This window comes from Python bivittatus, unplaced genomic scaffold, assembly GCF_059951505.1.
Source record: "Python bivittatus isolate LINGU-HERP-01145 unplaced genomic scaffold, Pbiv_v1 ctg000840_np1212, whole genome shotgun sequence".
NCBI lineage: Eukaryota > Metazoa > Chordata > Lepidosauria > Squamata > Pythonidae > Python > Python bivittatus.
The window spans coordinates 3069502-3084922 of record NW_028277113.1 but is presented as its reverse complement, the minus strand read 5'-3'; positions in this window follow the sequence as shown (position 1 = coordinate 3084922).

Genomic DNA, 15421 nt, shown 5'->3' with positions numbered 1-15421 from the left:
AGGAAGAGACACAGTTTCATCAACTTGTTTTTCCCATGGGATAAATTAAAATGACATTAACAGATCAGGCAGGTATTATAATCCATTTTTCAACAACCGATATAAATTGTAGTTGGTACCTTCACCAAAGTCCAGATTTGACAGACAGAAAAGATCTATGTTTTCCATACTTCTTGCAGAATACCTAGTGTGAATTAATGGATGCATGCTTCATTATTATGCTCCACTTACTTATTGGCATTAATTTGGAACTACATAAAATATTTCTTTTTCTACACTCCAAGCCTGATTCTTTCCCAGATTACTTGGAATAAACCATGCATCAGGACATCTCTATATTGAGGTTGACTAGTTCATTCAGTCCTCATCTGAGAATTACCAGAGGTTGGTTGGAGGACCTGTTTCACAGGAGTCCAGACATATAGACACTCTGTTCATGCAACTTGTAATAGTTTGTATTTTGTATAGTTGACAACCCAAAACTTTGGATTACAGTCCACTCTTGAAAAAGTTGAACAAACTTGAAAAAGTTGAACAAACCTACCAGGAACAGCAACACCCTGCCTCCCCACACACACACATCTTGATTATCTTTCATTTACTAGTGTATTGCTGATTGAATTTAGGAGAAACATGTGCATTCCTCTTAATTAAGTTAAAGGTTATGTCTCAAAAAGAAAACTAGCTTTTCTCTTGCATATTTATTTACAAATGGTCACCCTGGTCACTAAATCAGGTAAATCCACAAAGTCAACCTTATACTTCCAAGAGTATTAGCCAACCTAGAATCCTTCCAAGAAAAATAACCCAAATTAGAAACATTAGTTCCTTCTTAACAAAGTCCACATCTACCTCTACCTCTGTCTCTCTGTTGTTTATAGAAACCTGACCTTTGTTTAAAAAGCAGGAATGCCAGGGAATTCTTTTATTTCATTGTTCAGGGCACACTCACTGCCTTTATCATAATTCATTGCAAGTATAGCTCAAAGTTGCTAAATCTGTTGAAGACTTAGTTTGAAAACTCGTGACTTATTTTTCTGTTCAGGCACTAGTTGACTACCCTTGACCATATCTTGATGCTGTTGCCTGCGCATTGTCTTGTCTAAGATTAGTAGATTTATTTGGCTCAAGAATGATTGCCCTTCCTCAGTGGTTTCTACCAGATCTGGAAGAGTGGTCATGCCCTGGGCACCCTCAATAAATCAATGTCACTTGGTAGATCCCAGTAAGCCTGTCCTGTCATCTGTCATATGGAACAGCTCCTCCCTGCCCCAAGAGATGGATGCCCCCTTTCAGAAGGCTGTGAAAACCTAGTTCTTCCCCAAGGCATTGGGGCCAGGATGTTAGTGACAGGAGTTCTGGCATTAGTACATGTGATTTGTGGTTACTGAGATTTCATGAGCCTCAATTTATTTTTTGTTTTTGTTTGATTTGGTTTTATTGGAATATTCTGTGTTTTTTTTCCTTTGTTTAACACCCAGAGTTTGTTTGGATAGATGAGCAGCCATAAAAATGGGGTAAAATTTATGCAGCTTAAATTAACAGAGATAAATTAACAGACATAAAAGTAGACTCATGAAAGGAAACATAGTAATAAAGGCTGTCTGCATTTGGTGACTTTGGAGCAGAGCAAGACATTCAGTCCTTGATAGGATCATGAATTAATGGAAACCTGGGAGGATAAAATGAAGAAATATTTTTATTTGACTCCACCATTCAGTCACTGGAAAATTCAAGATCTAGTATTCTGTGAAGGAGGGAAGCAATGTAGCTCTTTCCATACTGTTCATAATGTGATAATTTATTACCTCCAAATATAATTGGAGTGAAGAGAAAACTAAATTCTTCATGCTGTTTTGTATAATACCCAAACTCCAGTCAGCCAGTGACTAGTAGTGAATTCAAGCAGACACACAGCAATTATGAAATTCACTTCCAAAGCTTAGATAGCTTCAAAGGGGATTAGATTAATTCATGGTAGTTGTTATATCTAATAATTCTTGGTCGACCTAAGTGAAACCTTTCTTTTCAGAGGCAGTTTATTTTCAACAACCAAACAGAAGAGAAATGTTGCCATTATTTTTCCCCCAGCATTCTAGGAACAAAAAAAGAAAAGAAAAAAGATGCAGGACCAGACGGACCTTTGATCAGGTTGAACTAGTCTCTTCTGATGATCTCACACTGCCATCACCTCTATGCGTTGCTCCATAACAGGGAGGCTAAAAGAACAAATGTACTTTTAAAATACAGAGGATTGTGCTTACACTTTTAACAAGTTCCTACTATTATTTTCATTTGACAGGGCAATTATTTACCAGAAAACACACAGAAGGGTAAGGAAGTGGGTTTAAAGTGCACACCATGGAACCAAATATTAATTTGACATAATAAGCACATCCAAGAGCTATAAATACATTAGTGCTTAGTTTTGTTATTGTTTTTTAAACTTAAACATTAAAGAAATAATAGGATGCTTGTGCTTTTATTTTATTATGTAAACAAAGTAGTAAATAATGCTTGTATCTACTTTCTAAAATAATGCTATTATGAAAAGACAGAGGAAGCCTCAGTAACACAATAACTAAGAATTTAAGGCAGCTTTAGAAGAAGTTAAAAATTATGTGACAGTTTGAGCAGAAACAACTTTTAAAGATAGGCACTTTTCCTAGCCCTTTTTCCCACTTTTCAAGGCCTCTTATTGCTCTGTTCAACAGCAGGACAATTCGTTCAGCAACGTACTCAGTCCTAATTAAATGTTTCCAATGTTACCTCCTCCTATGTTGAGTACTTTTGGAAACCTCGTAGTTACTCCTTTTCTGCCAAAATCTCTCTCTCTTCATCCTTGTTATGTAAGTACTGGCATTTGGAGAGCTGAATTACTGTATATTTCTAGGGAAATCTCATCGAGCAGAGTTGTCCATTAAATGATTCTAAGCTTCAAGGGTCTAGCAGACGTTATTGTTGAGAGTAGCCTCCCCAAATACAGCTTGCATGTAGCAGGGGATAAGAGGCCTTCAACTGTTAGGCCATGTTGAATAGTCTTGTTTGAGTGAAATCCTATAGTGATATTGTGAAGAATTTGATTCTCATATCATACAAACACATTGGAAGACACAGCATATTCAGCAAACTACCATGACCGATTAGAGGAGCCAAAGGATTGTGAGAATAGCTTTAATTAACCCCCTGTTGTGACAGTTCTGAGCCACCAACCTGATGTTCAAGAAAAATTATAACAGAAAGCAGAACAAATAGTTATCTTTGCTCTGCTATTTTCCCTTAACACAGAACTACAATAATTATGATTTTGACACAAATTACTTCACTGTTAATCAGGTCTTTCAGAGATAGTTCTGACCAGCATAAAGCTACAATCAGTGTAATAGGGCAATATAATTTTCTGGGGAACAGAAAATTAGAATAGATACAAGCACAGTATAGTTACTTTCCTTCCTGGACTTTAATGGATTAGCATCCCAAGAAACACACAGCAAATTCCACTCCTTCCACTGTAGGATTTCACTCAAACAAGACTATTCAACATGGCCTAACAGTTGAAGGCCTCTTATCCCCTGCTACATCCAAGCTGTATTTGGGGAGGCTACTCTCAACAATAACGTCTGCTAGACCCTTGAAGCTTAGAATCATTTAATGCCTCCATCCTTACAGGTGCCAACTGCTTTGAAATGGGGGGAGGTCTTTTTGGAATAAGCATGGAGGGGTTCAGCATATTTCCATGGAACAGAAGTGCTTAAAAACATAGACATGCCTAACATCTTGGGCAAGTGAAAAACAGATGTTTACATCCTGGCCATAGCTTCTCAGAAGCTACTTTGGGTTTGGCTAAGATGTTCAGAGTTTGAGATCTATAGAACAGATATTCAAAAAAGACATGTGCTTTCTCTCATGTCATAATGATTAAATAATGTTGACCCAATATGATTATAGTTAGGCTACTATATGGATAGAAATGTACAAATTCAGCAACAGGCAGATGTGGACGTGATTTCTTTCCACGGGAAGGAATGCATCAAGAAAATAACAGCAGCAACAACAACAAGCCAAAGTTAACCATCTTTATGTTTTAATGACTGATGAGATAATTAAATGATTATATCTCATTGAAAAGAAATGGGTTCAAAATATTTGAAAGTAGGTTGAATGGTGTTAGAAATATTTTCTTTATGGGGCTTTCTGTTGTTTCCATGTGATTTCATACATTCTGTCATACATTTGAGACTTATGACAGACATCCAGAATTGTCAGGTTCGGTCAGCACGGGGCTTCGGGGAAGCTCGCAGCCAGCGAACTCCACCGGCGGTAGCTAGCGAGGAAAAGAGGAACTGAAAGCGCCGCTAATTAATGGGCCACCTGCGCCCAGCCAAACAGGAAAACCGCAGCGGAAGCTTTAACTATACACTGATAACGGCGCGAGCCAACAATGAACGGGGCCGCAGGCAGCGAAAACAAGATCGCCGCGCAGCACAGAACCCTCGGGCTTGCACGTAACAGGGGGGGACCAACCCAAAGCCGGAGGGGACTGCCAATCAAGGACAATGGACCCTGACCGAATCTGCCATCATGGACAATCAAGAGGGATTATTGGGGGGCCGATAATCCGCAGCGGTAACGCGATCGCGGGGCGGGAAAAAGCGCGGGAAGGGGGGAATATAACGAGTGATGCAATTGTACCAAGCCAGTCCTGGCTTTGCTTGTGACTGCTACGTTACGCATGAGTAAACCTCTTTTGTGAACCACACGTGTCACGGGAGTTTCTCTGTCGAACGGGGCAAACCTTACATAAAGGCAGGACTCCCATTGAGTGCTACCCGGTACACACTGAGGAGCGCTCACCTTTTTTCCCTGCAGCCAAGACCAGAGAGGAATTGATTAACGGCACCAGGAGATGGCAAGCGATGGGGAAACCGCTTGCCAGCTGGGCAACCAGGAGCCCAGATCCGAAGGCGTGATGGCGGGACCAGTCCGGGGCGAATGGCGCACAGACACAGCCAAGAGGGCGCCAGAGGACGGGTGGTCGTTTGGCGGGGGCAGGAGCCCCAATGGGTCGCCAGCATGGGGGGTCACGACAAGTCGTGACTCGGAACCCGAGGCCCGGGAGCGTGAGGAACGATTTACCCGACTGGAGGCCAAGATCGAGCAGCGGATGGACGCTGTCCAAGTGATGTTGCAGACCATCTTCCGGCGGGGCAAGGCCCCAGGGGCAGAGTCGCAGGCGAAGAAGGAATCGGGCGATGCCAGCAGCAGTGAGGGTACAAACTCAAGAAGCTGCACGGAGCCTAGACCAGAGGTTGCGCAGATGGCTCCAGTCCCTAGCGTGAGGAAGAGGGGACCCACAACCACGGCCAGTTCGCGGGGCACCAAGCGGGCGCTCAGAAGCGGGACGGAGCCAGAGGGCTTGATGGGACGTGCGATTCCCGGGAGCAGCGGCGCAGGGTCCAGGAGCCAGGAGCCGGAGGAGAGGCTGGACGGGCTGGAGGGCGACCTCCAGCAGCAGACGACAGCTGTACCGGGCATGCGGGAGGCATGGCGTGGCGGACCCAGGGCCCCGGCTGGGGCAGCCGCAGAGGGCGGCGTGGAGACCAGGCTAGCAGAAGTGGTCAGCCTGACGGGGAGCGCAAAGGGGGGTCGGCAGCCAGCAGAAGCGCCCCGATTCAGGAGCTCAAGGAGCGAGCTCTCGGGGGGCCCCGAGCCACTAACCTATCTCCGTACGCAGGACAGGCTCCACTCAGAGATCCAGGGGGGAGCACCCAGTAGGGACGACCTGGAGGCTCTAGTGAAGTGGAGCTGGCTGGTGGAGACAGCGGGGGATGCCGGAGACCGGGGGAAGCGAGAGGCGCGAGCCCTGATACCAGCCACAGCGGACCAAAGTGAGGCGGCACCGGAGGCGAGGCACAGGAGCCGATGGAGGATCGAGGTTGGAAACGCCCGGCAGACTGCAGGGACCTGCTACCGGTGTGGAGGCAAGGGGCATCGGATGGTGCAGTGCCCGTCGAGCCAGGGGGTCTTGGCGAGCTGCACAAAGGACGGGGGCCGGCGATTCCCGGCTACAAGGAACAGCTAGTGGAGCGGTGTGCAGCGGAGCCGGCTGGCTCAAGAGGAAGCCCGGCTCTGCAAGGAGGGGAGAGCGAGCCAGCGGGAGGCGACGGCCGGTGACACTGAGGCGCACCCCAGAGCAGCCAATGGAGTGGCAGCATGAGGAAGGGCAGGACAGAAGAAACTACTTGCCCATGAGGATCAGGGTCCACCTCAAGGGGGTGAGATCAGAAGCAGAGGCGAAAGTTGATGCCTTGCTGGATTCGGGATGCACCCACTGCCTGATCCACCCGGTACTGGCATCCGCGCTGGGGCTCAGAGTGAGGAGACTCAGGAAGCCCCTCGCACTCAGCCAGTTGGATGGATTGACGGCAGGGGGGGACCCGGCACAGTATCGCACTGAGCCGGTCGGTTTGACAGTGGGGACAAGCTGGGAGGAGCTAGGCTTGGTAGTTGCCCCGGTGGCCGACCATGCACTAGTGCTGGGGCTGGCATGGCTTACGCGCCAGAACCCGCACATCGATTGGGTGGCCAAGACGGTGCAGTTCGGCGGCACCACTGAGCAGACGGGGTCGAGCTGCGGAGGTGGCACAAGAACAGGGGGCCCCACAGAACTCGGTGAGGTGGTGGCTGGGCGACGGCGAGCCAAGGGCCGGCGAGCTGCAGCAGCGACAGCAATGGGGCCCGGGCAACCAACTGCACACGCGGTGAGGGCGGCACCGAGGGAGACCGGCAGAGGAGCCGGGGCGGCAAGTGCACGAGAGAGCGTGGCAGCAGAGATGGTGCGATTCGACGGCACCACCGGGCAGGCCAGGTCGAGCCGCGGAGGCGGCGCAGGAGCTGAGGAGCCCACGGAGCTGGGCGAGGTGGCGACTGCGCGATGGAGAGCCGAGGGCCGGCAGGCCGCAACAGCGACAGCAGCGGGGCCCGGGCGACCAACCGCATGTGAGGCGAATACGAGGATGGCGCCGAGGGCGACCGACAAACGAGAGGGATCAGAGACCGCTGAGGTGGCGGTGGCATCGACGACGAAGGGCCCTGCAGCAACACAGGGGTCGGCTACAGCAGAGACGGTGGCAGTGGGACCCGAGGGCCCCGTGGCAAAGCAGGCGGCGATCACACTGGCATCAAGAGCGGGGGCAGGAGCAGCGCCGGGAGCCGACTGGTCCACGCCAAGCGTGAGTGAAGCAACCGGCGGTAGACCGGGACCTAGCCATGACCAGGGGAACCTGGAAGGTTGTAGGACACTGAGGGAGCCGCCGCTCGAATCGACGGACCCAACAAGGACAACCCAGCTGGAGGCAAAAGGCGGAGCCCAACCCCCAAGGGAGAAGCAGGGGAAGGGAGCCGAGCCGGAGCTGAGGCAGTGCTGTGCGGAGGCGAGCGAGGGAGACCCCTGGTTGGTAAACAACAAGGACTCCCTGAAGAAACAAGGGACCTGCTGGGAGCACAAGGGGAGGCTCTACGTTCCAGAAGCTTGCCGGGTGGATGTGCTCCGGAGAGGGCACACCGAGGACACTACGGGACACTGTGGGTTTGTTAGGACTTTCCACCTCCTGCGTGAACAGTTCTGGTGGCCGTCTCTCCGGAGGGATACGAGGGAGTACGTGGCCAGCTGCTCGACGTGCGCAGCGGCGAAGGAAGGGAAGGAGGGGAAGGAGAACCTTCGGGGACCCGTCCTATAAGTGACTCGGCCATGGTAAGGCCAAAACCCCAAGCCAAGGAAAGGCACACCGTTATGGCAGATGGGGGGGGCAGCACCCTAGTAGCCCAATTAAGAGGGGGACTTGTCTTCAGGGGGGCGGTATGTCAGGTTCGGTCAGCACAGGGCTTCGGGGAAGCTCACAGCCAGCGAACTCCACCGGCGGTAGCTAGCGAGGAAAAGAGGAACTGAAAGCGCCGCTAATTAATGGGCCACCTGCGCCCAGCCAAACAGGAAAACCGCAGCGGAAGCTTTAACTATACACTGATAACGGCGCGAGCCAACAATGAACGGGGCCGCAGGCAGCGAAACAAGATCGCCGCGCAGCACAGAACCCTCGGGCTTGCACATAATGGGGGGGGACCAACCCAAGCCGGAGGGGACTGCCAATCAAGGACAATGGACCCTGACCGAACCTGCCATCATGGACAATCAAGAGGGATTATTGGGGGGCCGATAATCCGCAGCGGTAACGCGATCGCGGGGCAGGAAAAAGCGCGGGAAGGGGGGAATATAACGAGTGATGCAATTGTACCAAGCCAGTCCTGGCTTTGCTTGTGACTGCTACGTTACGCATGAGTAAACCTCTTTTGTGAACCACACGTGTCACGGGAGTTTCTCTGTCGAACGGGGCAAACCTTACACAGAATAACATTTGTTTGAATGGTTTAGTTAGGAGGAATTATTTTATTACAAAACTCTCAACTCCAGTTTAAATGTTTCTGAAATTTCAAGAAGTCAGATCAGGATGGAGCCATATTTGTAAAACAAATCGAATATTAGAATTGATAACTCAAGGTAAACTTTCTTCTAACTTTCATGAAATAGCACCAGCTGGCCTGCCAAGTATTTATTCTAACAAACTCATTCAATAAGAGCCAATGGAGAATCACAGCCTTATCAAGGTGGTTTTATCTCTTAAGTAATCTTAAAGACAGATTACAAATTTTGAAAACAGATTAAGAGTTCTTTTCCTCTTTTATAGTAATGGACATTCTGTGGTAAGTCTTCTTTGTGAAAGGCCTAATAGAAATCAGTTCTTACAATTCCCATGGAATTTCACAGAAACCAGGCAATGTCAATGACACAATAAGCATTCTTTCACTTAGCTCCTCACGAACAGGCTCACATGGGGAATTCAACTGCAAAGTCAATTGTTCCAAAAACTTTTCATTATCCATTTCCCAAACTTCTTAATTTTCCTTCGTCCATGACCTTCAAACCTTTTCTTAGGCCTCAAGCAACTCTGTTTTTTAAAGGCTGACTGGAATGCAAGATTCAAAGGTGTTGGAATTCAAGGTTAATTGGATTTTGCAGTAACAGATGCATATATGTAACAAATACATTTTCATCTTTTAGAAGTGCCATTATTATTATGCTTCTAAATTTTAAAATTATAGGAGCTCAGCATCTTTCCCCACGAATCCTCCTTTCAAACTTTTGAAGGCCAAAACCCACTCAAGATAACAATGTTTTTTTAAAAAGTGGTTTACAGATATTCATATTTGGTTTGCCATTGATTGCATTTTCAAAGGTTCCATTATGCATAACTAAGGGGCTATTCACAAGGTGGTAGTTTCTTATCAGCAAGCTTCACTGGATATGTTTATAGTTTTTATCATTAACTAAATCAGGTAGGTACACATAAAATAATTATGTGCAGCCAGCCAGAATCTTTACATAATCCACATATTGCTGCAGGTTAAAGTAACATGCCAGGTTACATCAAATTCAAATTTTATGTGGGCCATTTTGATGAATTGTTCCCTTCTTGATATTTCTGGTACTTCAAAAAAGCTTGAATTTGTTCCACATGCCCTGATACCTTTCTTTTTTTGTGGCAAAAAAATGCAATGGAGTCTTGTAGTACCTTTTCAACTAACACATTTTATTAAAAGGCATAAGTTTTTGTGAGCTTTAGCTCACTTGATCAGATGCATTGTTAGTCAAAAAGCTGTTACCAGACTCCTCCTGCGTTTTTGTCACCGTAGACTAGAGCTCTCCTCCTACACTTTCTTCTGTATATAGTTATTGCCATTACGGTTACAGAAGTGATAGCACTTAAAGCAATGAACTGCAATTAGAATATAGACTCATTTACACTTTGCTTTTGGATAAAACATGCAAAAACACCCACACAACTAAAAATGGCACACAATGATGTGTATGCGTAGTTTCTATGAATCCCCTTCTTACAGGAAGGAAGGAAGGCAGGGAAAAACCCAACATTCTGGCTTAGTGATTCCAGTATCTTGTTCGCACAGAGTGCTTTTTTGTCATCATATAATTGCAGAGCTATAAACATCTAATAAATTAATAAAATAAATTCAGAAAATTTCTGAACATTCTCTAGTTATGGAGATGTAAACTAGTATTATGCATTAAAGAAGAACATGAACCTATTTCAAATTGTTTGGTGGCACTAGCAGTGAAGGTACTGAGAAGCTGCACAGCTGTTGCTATATTCTTTCTTCAGAGTGGGCCCGAAGATAGCATCACAACAGGACACAACATTGGGTCAGTGCTCAGAAACACTAGTGGAAAGAAGATGTTGGCAACTGCAGACTTTTCCCTTGACACTAGGCAAATTAAAATAAAACATATTAAACAGATGCTGGCATTGGCTAAGCTGGGACTTCCACAGCCTCTGAATCTGTTTGACGTTGTTGCATGCTGATAGCAGACTTCTCACTTCCCATAATTATAGCTCATCATATTTGATTTGATTTAATATTTATTATTCAATTAGTAAGTTAAGTTGGTGAGTTATGTACACTTTTGTAATGCATTGTTGTGTATTGTGGGATTGTTCTGTATGACTTTGGATTTTACGTTAATGCTATTGTTGTTATAATTGGTCAAAATATTCTTTCTCTTTCTGATATTGTTAAATCATTGAATAGCGATGTGGTGGTGGTGGTGAATCAGCTCTAGCAAATAATCCAAGTACCTTAAAATGTATAGAACTGTGATTTACTCTGTAGAGCTTTTAACTGTCTTCCCCATATCAACAGACACATCTCCATCTCTTTATTAAAGGAAGCTCAGATGAAGTTCCAAAACAATTCATAAAAGTGGCATCAGATATATCCTACAAAGAAAAAGAAAAGTCACCATTCTTAGGGACTTCCCCCATCCAAAATGTTGACTTATGTTAGGTCACCAAGAGAGTACCTGTTTAAGGTGCTGCTCCTAAATGAAAGGAGAGGAGTGCAGGGCAGGTGAAAGGCCTTCACAGTTATTTTATGGAATTCTGCTCCTGGAGATATGGTTGGCCCATTTGCTCTGGGCTTCTGGGAAGATTAAGATTGTTTTATTGATGTGAGTGTACTTTAAAATAGATGTTTGAGATTTTTGTAGACCAACCAGAGTTGTAAGACTAGAGTGGTATAAAACTATGTAAATAAATAAATATTCTTGCCAGGTATGGTCAAGCCCTTGAACATTCTTCTGGTAGCTTTCTTGATTTTGGGAGATATTTAGAGTATTACATTTTGGTCAAACCAGGGTTCTTAAGCAGAAAATTTTATTCAATAAACTATAAAAGAGGAACAGAACCTGATTTCATCAGTGTAATGGGGCATAAAGAACATGTCCTAGTAAGTAAATGACTGGAGATTCATTTTGGGTGCTTTCATTTCATCTTGGATGGTTTGTCCAATCCATGTCTTTCCCCAGTCAGAGAATGGACATGCCAGACAAAAAGCTCCAGGAAGTTTCTTGCACTTTCTTAATTGGAAGCAGATCAAATCAGGAGAAATCAAATGGGCATTGGTATATGTCTGTTTGTGTAAAGCTAATTTTCCACTTAATCTTTTGTTTGAGCAGTATACTAAAAGAGGTTGATCCAAGTAATCTTAAACAAAAAAATATTTTGAAAATACATTTCTTACAAGTAACTTTAGTTGCCAATTGTTTTATTTTCTGTTGTAGATTATTCAACTGGAATAATTTATTCAACAAAAGGAAACAGTTCTAGCTGGAATATTGTTTTCAAATCATTCTGAAGCGAAGTGTTTAACAGGGGCATGTAAATTTTCTTCCATAACCTGCATGTTTAAAACCATTGATCTTTTACCACATATTGCTTTTTTACCTTCCTAAAAATCAATTAGCATTTCCAAAATCAATTTGTGAGAAAAATATAAGCATACAATCAAATGAATATTTATTTCATTTTGTATACAATTTTTATAGACTGTCCACTTCCAGAGGACTCATGGGCATTTATAATACCAATTATAATAACAGTTAAAAACCATCAACAAATCTAATCAAAATAAGTATATGAAAGACATTAAATGCATACATTACACACAACTATTCCATTATTAATGAAGCATTTGAAAGAAGTCCATCAGTAGATTGGTAGGAAATGATTATGGAATTGTTCATTTTCTGCCTGTACAATTACTATAGTAGCAGGACCTATTTAAAGTACTATGAATTTTGTCAGTATGCATTGCTTGAAGTTCATGAAATGCCTGTTGAAAGTGACTGTAGGTGAATTGTGCAACTATTCAATTTCTGTTTGTGTAATTGATTGATTGATTATGTACCATCAAGTCATTGTTGACTCTTAGTGATCACATAGATAGATGATCTCCATGATGATCTAACCTGGTCTTTCAGGTCTTCCAATGGTGCACTCATTACCACTATAACTGAGTCCATCTGCCCTGCTTCTGGTCATCCTCTTCTCTTTCTTTCTACCTTTCCCAGCATTAGAACCTTTCCAGAGAGCTAGGTCTTCACATAATATGTCCGAAGTAGGACAGTTTGAGCCTGATCATTTGTGTCTTGAGTGAGAACTCTGAATTAATTTGTTTAATGATCTATTTGTTTGTTTTCTTGATTGTCCATGGAGTCTTCTTCAACATCAAAGTTCAAAAACTTCAATACTCCTCCTATCCTGCTTCTTCAAAGTCTAGTTTGTTGTAATAACAGGAAATATTTAGACTAATGGAAACTATGTCCCTATCAGGCAGGGAATGTGACTTCTCAACCAATAGCAATATAAAAGGCTCAGCAAAGTTTCCACAAATTATACTATAGAGATGTTAAATGTTTAATTTCAAATTTGCTAAAAGTAAAGGCTTTTAGTTACAGAATCTGCATTTATATAAACACATATATACTCAATTTCTTTTACTCTCTGTTGAAATTATTTGTGCTCTTCATACAACTGACATAGCTTAATTACCTCAACACTATTATCTCCACCATTCCTTTACTTTTTGTTTGTTTGTAATATTTTTCTTATTGTCCAGGTGAACTTATTTGCACACTTAGATTATTGGCCATGATTTAAGATTTTATTTATTTTATTTAATCCTTTTTTCCCCATTTCTATCTTTGGGAATCATTGTGTAAAAAATGGCAAAAAAAATAGCCAAATTACTAAACATTCATATGCCTTTTAACAATGTTCTAAAACAAATGTGACTTTCCTCATCCACAGTACATGAAGACATGCACAGTCCATCTGCTGTTCTACTACTTGCTGATGTTATTGTGTATGCATGTTGAATTCCACTTTGAACATCTTTTAATGAAAATATTCCTTTTTATCTCTTTCTCCAGATCTTTCACATTAGCACTCTCTTTGACCCTTTTAAATGTATCTTGTGTAAAATGGAGTTATATCATATCTACCTCTGTATCATGATCCACAGTCTAAGATTGCATTTCTTCCAAGCAAATGCATGTTTTCTAATGAAGAATGTGCTACATTTCTGAATTCAAGACTACTCTTTATTCTAGATGCAGGCTTATTACCTTTGTGTGAGATACTCTGGGATCTGAAAATTATTTTTGGAAACTAAACATGAGCACATTTTAATGAAAAAGAAACATAATTTATTTCGTATCAGCTTTTCTGTCACTACTAAGCAGCCATGAACAAGAGCATGATTCTTTGCCTATCATGTTCTTAAGGATGGGATTTCAATGCTATGGAGGTTTTCAAGAGGAGTCAGATGATTCCTTTATGAGCAGGATACAGGGATAGGATGGGCTCCCTAGCTGGAGGTTCTCCATGTCTAATTTAACATTATTTATACTAGAAGTATGCAAAGCAGCCAAAAGCTCATTCATGATTTGAAAGCAGCATGATTTGATTCAGACCAGTTCAAGTTACAGTAAAAGACTCAATCTTTTAAGGAATAAATAAGGAAGCATGAGAACACCTGCAGCTGCCTCATTATTAGACAAGATGGGATGAAAGTGAGTGGTAGACTATTTAGTGGGTAACTTGAACAGCTCCATCACAATAATTTTTGAGACATTTTCCATATACTTTTTTAAAAGAAGAGATAGCAAAGATGAGGAAAGGACCAGGTTGCAGCTTCCAAACTGTCCAGCGAAGTACCTAAAGAAAAGTGTTGTGCTGACCCAATAATGAAAGTGTCCTACTCCAACTTTAAAATTATATAAAATATTTTAAAAGTTCCTACTAAAGTTTGAGGAGGCCATACTGTCTTGTTACTTGCTTTTCTTAAAAAAAAATATGAGAAGTGCTACTGGAGGGGGGAGAGGCAGAGGCAGAGACAGAGACAGAGACAGAGATAATTCAGAACATACACACAGAGAGAAAGTATACTATACTATATATATATATATAGTTAAAATGAATTAATATAGACAACTTTAAAGCATCAAAATACACATACATGCAACAAATAGCTTTTTTTTAAAAAAAATTATACTCCCCAATTGCCTTCTAATATCTTTTAGAACTACCTGTATTATGAGTGTCATAATAACCCAATTACCATAATTCTTGCCTTGCAAATAGAAGGTTGCTGGTTCAAAACCCAGCAGATGCTTTTTAAAAAATTACTTGTAGCTCCTGAGCTTCATACTTTTCCCTTTTTGTTTGTTTGTTGTTGACTTAAAAAAAAAAAAAAAAACACTCCACTGGCATACCATTCTACTATTTTTCTAGTCACATGAAGAAGAAGGGTTTTACCCCCAACTCCCAAATAGTGCATAGGTAACTGGAAAAATGGTGTACCACTGGAGTTTGAGTGCAAGGACTGGGTTTGTCCATTGAAAAAGCACAGGGAAATGTAAGAAAGTAAAGAAAAACAGTAATTAAAAAGAAAAACTATGTTTTGATCCAACAATCTTTCATTTGCAAAGCCAGAGGTATAGCCACTGTGCTATTATAGTATTTAGTGTAAAAGGGTAGCTTTAATAAGTATTAGAGAGATTGGTAAGCATTGACTCAACTGAAGGGATATTCTTCTGCAAAGCAGCTAATGAACTGCTGGGCCTCACCTGCAACATACTTTGAAGCATGCTATCCCACATAGATAGGAGCCCTTGAGGCAATATATTATGGGAAAATGTACTTTGAAAATAGAGCAGAAAAGCACTGAATGAGTAATGGAGGCCAACATCATCCAGTTTTGCTTTCCAGAAATGGTTGTCTACCCCTTCTGGTGATGGGGCAACTGAGCACTGTGGATAAGCCCTAAGTTACTTGTATATTATATACAGCAATCTAACAGTAAGCACACAGTGTCCAACCTACTCACATAATGAAGAAAAATATCACTTAATAGAAGACCAGACAGAAAATAAACAAGATTATATTTTGGTTTTGGTTTTTGCTTTATTTTGTTTGAGAAACGTAGGGAATCACACAAGAAGGAACAAACT